Genomic DNA, 6,000 nt, shown 5'->3' with positions numbered 1-6,000 from the left:
CTTCCTGTCTCTGACTTACAGCCTATAACTAACTCCAGCAGGGATTTTATTTTTTTACCTGCATGTGAAGCAGCTCGTTCTGGCTGTGACTGGAGCCAGGGCTCAGGAGTCTAGAGCAGCCGTGACTCTGCATGTCGGCTCCTGTCCTCTGCAACACAGGGGCCATGTTTTACTTGATTATTTCATTAATTCCTTTAATTATTTCATTACCCTTTTTTTATCTGGTTAGAAAGAGCAAGCCCTCACCTCCACCTTCAGGGGTACCCAGCCCCAGCCCATCTCCTTTGGCAGGCTGGTACATCAGCACCGGTACCCAGGACAGACAGCGATGGAGCAGGGGTGCTTACAAACCAGCCTGAAGCTTTAAGAACGAATTTGTGCTCGGTCACAATCTCTTTGGTACCTCAGATGAGTATCTCCACCGAGCGAGTGGTGGTTGCCAGCAGCCTGTGGCAAAAACACATTGTTGTTCCCAGGAGGGAACAACAATGTGTTTTTTGGTGTGGCCTCAGGGCTGTCACCTGGCTGGGAACAAGATCGGCCACCCACACCATCCACACCAGTGCTGCCACAGCCGTGCGGACGAATCCAGCCCTGCTCGCTTAGGCAGAGGGTAAGTGGTTTAAGATGAGTTGTTTTCCGCCTGAAGGCACGAAGGGTGACACCAACTCATCACAGCTCCTGCTCCGTCCAGCTTTCAGGACACGCTGTGCTGGGACCAGTGACCATCTTCACCGCAGCAACCAGGTACCTCTCCAGCTCTCCGGGGTGTGTGCAGGCGTTTTTCCTTGCAGGTCTCATGTGTCCAGCCATAGGACATCCAGCACCACCCAGACAAGCCAATGGGCAGAAGCTGGTTCTGTCTCAATGGCCTTGGTCAGTGCAGATTAAGCAGCCACCAATGAATCTTAGCTGAGGAGATAGAGCAGCAGGGAGACTATTGGAATTCCTGCTTTATTTTATTTCATGTTAATTAGCACCAATTATACCCTGTTATTAAGAACGAAAAATTTGGGAAGAGAAATATTGCAGCTGAGATTCCAGATATCAATATAGGAAGCTTCAGCACTTGGGAGTCAAAATTACAGAATCATCTGGGTTGGAAAAGCCCTTGAAGCTCCTCCAGTCCAACCATGAACCTCACCCTGACCGTTCCCAACTCCACCAGATCCCTCAGCGCTGGCTCAACCCGACTCTTCAACCCCTCCAGGGATGGGGACTCCCCCCCTGCCCTGGGCAGCCCATTCCAACGCCCAACAACCCCTTCTGCAAAGAAATCCTTCCTAAGAGCCAGTCTGACCCTGCCCTGGCGCAGCTTGAGGCCATTCCCTCTTGTCCTTAGGCATCACAAAATAATTACATTATTGGGGCTGAGCCCCTTGGACAGTGGAATCCCCCCCAGGCCCATCCCCAGCACGTAACAGGGCATCCTGCACCGTGAGGGACAGCAACCCTCGGGTACATCCCAGATTTGACTCAATCTCTCCTTAAAAATACTCTCTCAGTGTGTCCAAGAGGTTCTGGGACGTTAATTGCTGACGGGGGGGGAAGAGGCTGTTACTGCTTAGGGCAGGATTTTTTCATATTCACGTTGTTAGTACAACCAGAGGAGTATATCACTGATTACAAGTGCTGGTCCAACAGAGCACGACACCCTTTTTTCTCTGGGCTGTCGTGCTTGGCTTCCCTCCCCTCGCTTGCTAACTGCGTCCTTATTCATGCACTGGCTAGTGCCCTGCCAGCACAGCGGCCTCCAGTAAATATGTCAATAACAATCCAAAATCATCAGGTCGTGATGCCCTTGGACTGGCTTTATTGAGTGAGATGATTTGAAATATTTATATGCGATAGCTGTGCTGGTAGAAAAAGTAATAGAATGGAAGGAGGCTCTTAATGTTTGACAAACAGATTTACTTGGATGTAATCAAATTGCAACATATGCTTAGGGGGGAAAAATCAACAACGTTAACGAATTGCAGCGCGGGCATGGTTTGTGGTAGCCAGCCCGTAACTGTATTCTGTAGCAGTTTCTGCTGAAAGACAACATTTATAGCTATCACAATATCGCTTACAAAATTAAGTGATGGTTTTTTTGGTAATAGGCACAATAATTCTCTCTGCTTTGGTCATGAGAATGCCGCGTGTTCTGGACGAACGGGTTGGTGGCTGGTGTTGGGTAGAGCACAGGACTGGGCTTTGGGACCAGGCAGGCTCAGCCTTGCTCTGCCGCTGGATAACGAGCCACCCACTGCCTCAGTTCCCCCCATTAGCTTAAAGAGTTTTAAGATGCTGGCCAAGATCAGCCCTGGGCTGTGAGGTGGGAGGAATGACAGCAGCACCCCTGGTAACTGCGCTGCTGACCCGTGTCCTTGGCTGACAGCGCGTGTGAACGCAGGGGACGCCACTCCTGGCCAGGTGGTGTCACACACTCATCACGGGGAGCGGTCAAGTCCCCTATAACTGCTGCTTTCTGCATATATCGATGCTTAAGTGTGTGGGTAACTTCTCCCCATGCTTCCCTGGATTCCTTAAGGCAGTCAAGACCCGCAGATGAAGCAACATGTGCTGGGCAGACACATTTCTGAAGGGTGCTGGGCTCCTGACCTCCAATGCATGCATCAGCCCACCGACTCGTTTGTGGGTTTTCAAGAAAAACTGTTCAGGAGGGCCTCAGGGGTTTTCTCCTTGCTGAAATGCTGCCTCTTCCCCTGTTTCATAACAAAATACTGCTCCGAGTTCTGCTGAGCAGCACGGGGACAACACTGAAGTGCAGCAGGTGACAAATACAGCACACGATGACAGAAAAAGGCTCCTTACCTTTCTGAATCCGGCACAGCTGATGGCTTCAACCCAGGGAGAGAAAAATAGTGTCATATTCCCACTCCGAAGGGGAGAATTAGGGCAGGGGAGAACAAGCTGGAGGGGATATTTTTCCATGTCATCCTAAAAAGCACATCTGTGGTCATTTAAGGGCTGCCTGGAGGCGGCTGTGCGGTACCCCGCTGCCAGCCCGGCTCTGCGGCGGTGACGAGAACACCAGGAGGATGCTCCTGCTCTGAGCTGCACTTGCTGTCGCTGAGCAAACAAGGCCTGGGACATAGAGCTCGTTCTCCTGCTTTCAGCGGGGAGGGAGGAGTGGCAAACACCCCCACTGCTCATTTCACACCGGATTTACATCGTTCCCTTACTAAAATCGCTTTTAATATTGCATATGGAGAAATCTTACATAAGCGGCTGTTCACAGGGAGGTTTTGTTCAACATCTGGCTTTGGGGAATTAGCTCTCGGTAGCCTGGTTGTTTCCACGGCTTTAGGGATGAAGGGATGCCAGGGGCTTGTTTTGGAGGCTGTAGATTAAAAAAAAAAAAGAGAAAGGAGGAAGGTGCTGGAAAGAGAAGGGAGAGGTTTGGCTCTGTGCAGCTCCCAGATGTGCTCCGAGTCACAGCACGAGGTGGGAGAAGCACGTGCAAGAGGGTGCTTGGAAGGGTTGGAGATACAGGAAACACTGACTTTTCGTTTTCCACCTGCGCCGCAGAGCAGACCTCCTGCCTCCAGCAGCAGGTGTCTGTACCTAAGACTCGACCCACAGACTAATTCAAATCAGCTGAGGCAAATTGCCAGAGCGCTCCCAGGTGGTTTTGAGGCTGCAGATCACTACCACTGAGCAAGTCATCCCCTGAGCTGTGCCCCAGCTTCACCTTGGCCTGCTTGCCTTTCTCAATATTTATGACAGGTGGCAATACAGCAGAATTATTTAAATGGTGGCTCTCTCTTCCCTTCTACCTTGTATTATCTATCTTATTTTCTGTTTCCATGTGTTATTCATAAAGCTTTTCATGTCAGCTTGTTTGCCAGCCAGCTGATGGGGAAGCCTGTGGAGGCAGGCAGGTTTGTTCTGCATAAAAGGCCATAAATAATCTGAAAACTGCCAAGCAGTAGCACATTTCAGGGACTTGTGCTTAATACTGGGAGACTTCCCGCAGCATCATCTTATATTTGCAGCTGCTGGCAGCTAACTTCGGGGTCTTTTCCACTGCACCAGCTGATTTTCCCCTCTGTTAGTTCTCTCTGCAAATTAAAGGACAGGGAAGGTGATGTGCTAATAGCATCTTAGTATCTCTTCAATAGCCCCCCTGGGAGAAGTTCATTTCTGATCAGAGGCATCAGCATAAAAACCCCTTGGAGGGTGAATAGGCGCTATGCAGGGAGCGGTGGATTCCTTCTGCTGTCATCCAGCTGTACAGAGCACTTCAGAATAGGCAATAATACAAGCCCTTTGATCTACTGGTGAAAAAGTCCTGCAATTTAGCTCTTGACAAGAAAATCTAATTTGTTTTTAGCAGAGGAAAGCCATTATCCCACTGCAGGAGCGAGGTAGAAAAGCAGCTGCAAGGGGGTTGCTGAGAACAGTCCCCTTGGTGGGACCTGGGCCAGAACCAGGAGAGGCAAACTTTTAAGATCAACCCTTCCTCAGAGCACTTAGGGCTGAAACAGAGAGGCCGGGGTGAGCGTTGGGGATCCTGGGGCAGGGGGAGGACTGGTGACAAATAACCTGCAGCTCCCCATCAGGCACCATGTCCCTGGGCAATGCAGCAACTGCCCCAGGGCCCGGGAGTGGCTGCGGAGGAATGAGTCTCCCCCAGCCCCTACCTTGGCGTCCAGTTTGTGTCCGACCACATCCACCCTCCGTCCCTGGTTAGTCCAGTCCCGCTGTGCCATAGGAAGGGGCCTCTGCAATTTTCTTTGTATCTTTTTTTCTGTGAGCTTATTCTTGGTGCTTAAGAATAAAAACTCCAACCCCACATGTCCAAGAGGGAAAAACTTTATGTGAAACATATCTACGCCCTCCCGAGCGCTCTGAATAGAAGCACATACACCCGAGACCCCGCTTTTTTGTCAGAAAAACATTACCCAGAGGGAAGATACACATCAGAAGGAGAATAAGTATTGTGCTTCCACATCCAGCCTCCTCCTGTGTTGCTACTCCCTTGTGAGCTGCCTTGTTTGAGCTGGAGGGAGCAAAGCCCCAGGCTCCCGACCCCCAGCACCCCATAGCTGTGGGTCGGGCCCCTTAGTGCACAGGGGACGGGGTGGGCAGCACTCGAACGCTTCTGTTCTGCAGCCCTGCTCCTCCTCTGGGTTGTGGAGCGATTTGTAGGGAGCTGGTTTAGCAGCAGAGTTGCTGGGGTTTATAGCAAGGGATGCTGAAGGGTGGAGATACCTCGTGCAAAGCCACGGAGAGAGTCTGAGCATCTCTGAGAGCGTTTCTGCCTTGGGTACATCTTTCTTTTCAAAGAGGCGATGAGAGGAAATGGTTTCTGTTGGGGTGAAGTGTTTAATAGGCAGCCCTGGACGATGTGGGCAGGGGACGGGAGAGCAGGGTCTCAGCCGAGCTTCGGGAGGTGAGTTCAGCCAGATACAGAGCACGAAGGAGCTTCTAACAAAGCTCATTCTCTTGAAACCCATTAACTAACCCGGGCTGTGTACATGAGTGAGCTGGAAATTAATGTCTGCCTGAAATCCCAAATAGCTTTGGGTCTCTTTTAAATCAAATTGTGAATGAGTGAGTGCTCTAACTAAGGAATACATAGAGGCTTCATTAGGGGGAGAGCAGACTTTATTTTATCTGGACAGCTATCTGATCAGGACTTTTGGAGGAGTCAGCTATCGCACCATGCAGCAAACAGGGCTTTCTGCTAAATCCCTTATTCTTTCTTCCTTTTGGCAAAAACAGACAGAACTTCATTTTCTGGCAATTACCCTGAACTGAGAGCAATAAATAACTCCAGCAGCAATGCTGAGAAGGAGGGATGGAGGAATAACAACACCCCACGTCTGCTAGCTCCTGAAAGCTTGCAAGAAAAGCAAGAGCAGAAGCTTGACACACCAAATAACCACAATTGCTAGCAGATTTATGGATCGCACCATGATATACAGAGGGTCTGAAGCTGGGCAGGGCATCATATAATAAATCAGGCAAAGCCAACAACCCACGTGCTGC

The sequence above is a fragment of the Strix uralensis genome, chromosome 25, assembly GCF_047716275.1.
Source record: "Strix uralensis isolate ZFMK-TIS-50842 chromosome 25, bStrUra1, whole genome shotgun sequence".
In the NCBI taxonomy this organism is placed as follows: Eukaryota; Metazoa; Chordata; class Aves; order Strigiformes; family Strigidae; genus Strix; species Strix uralensis.
This window is presented reverse-complemented; position numbering follows the sequence as displayed.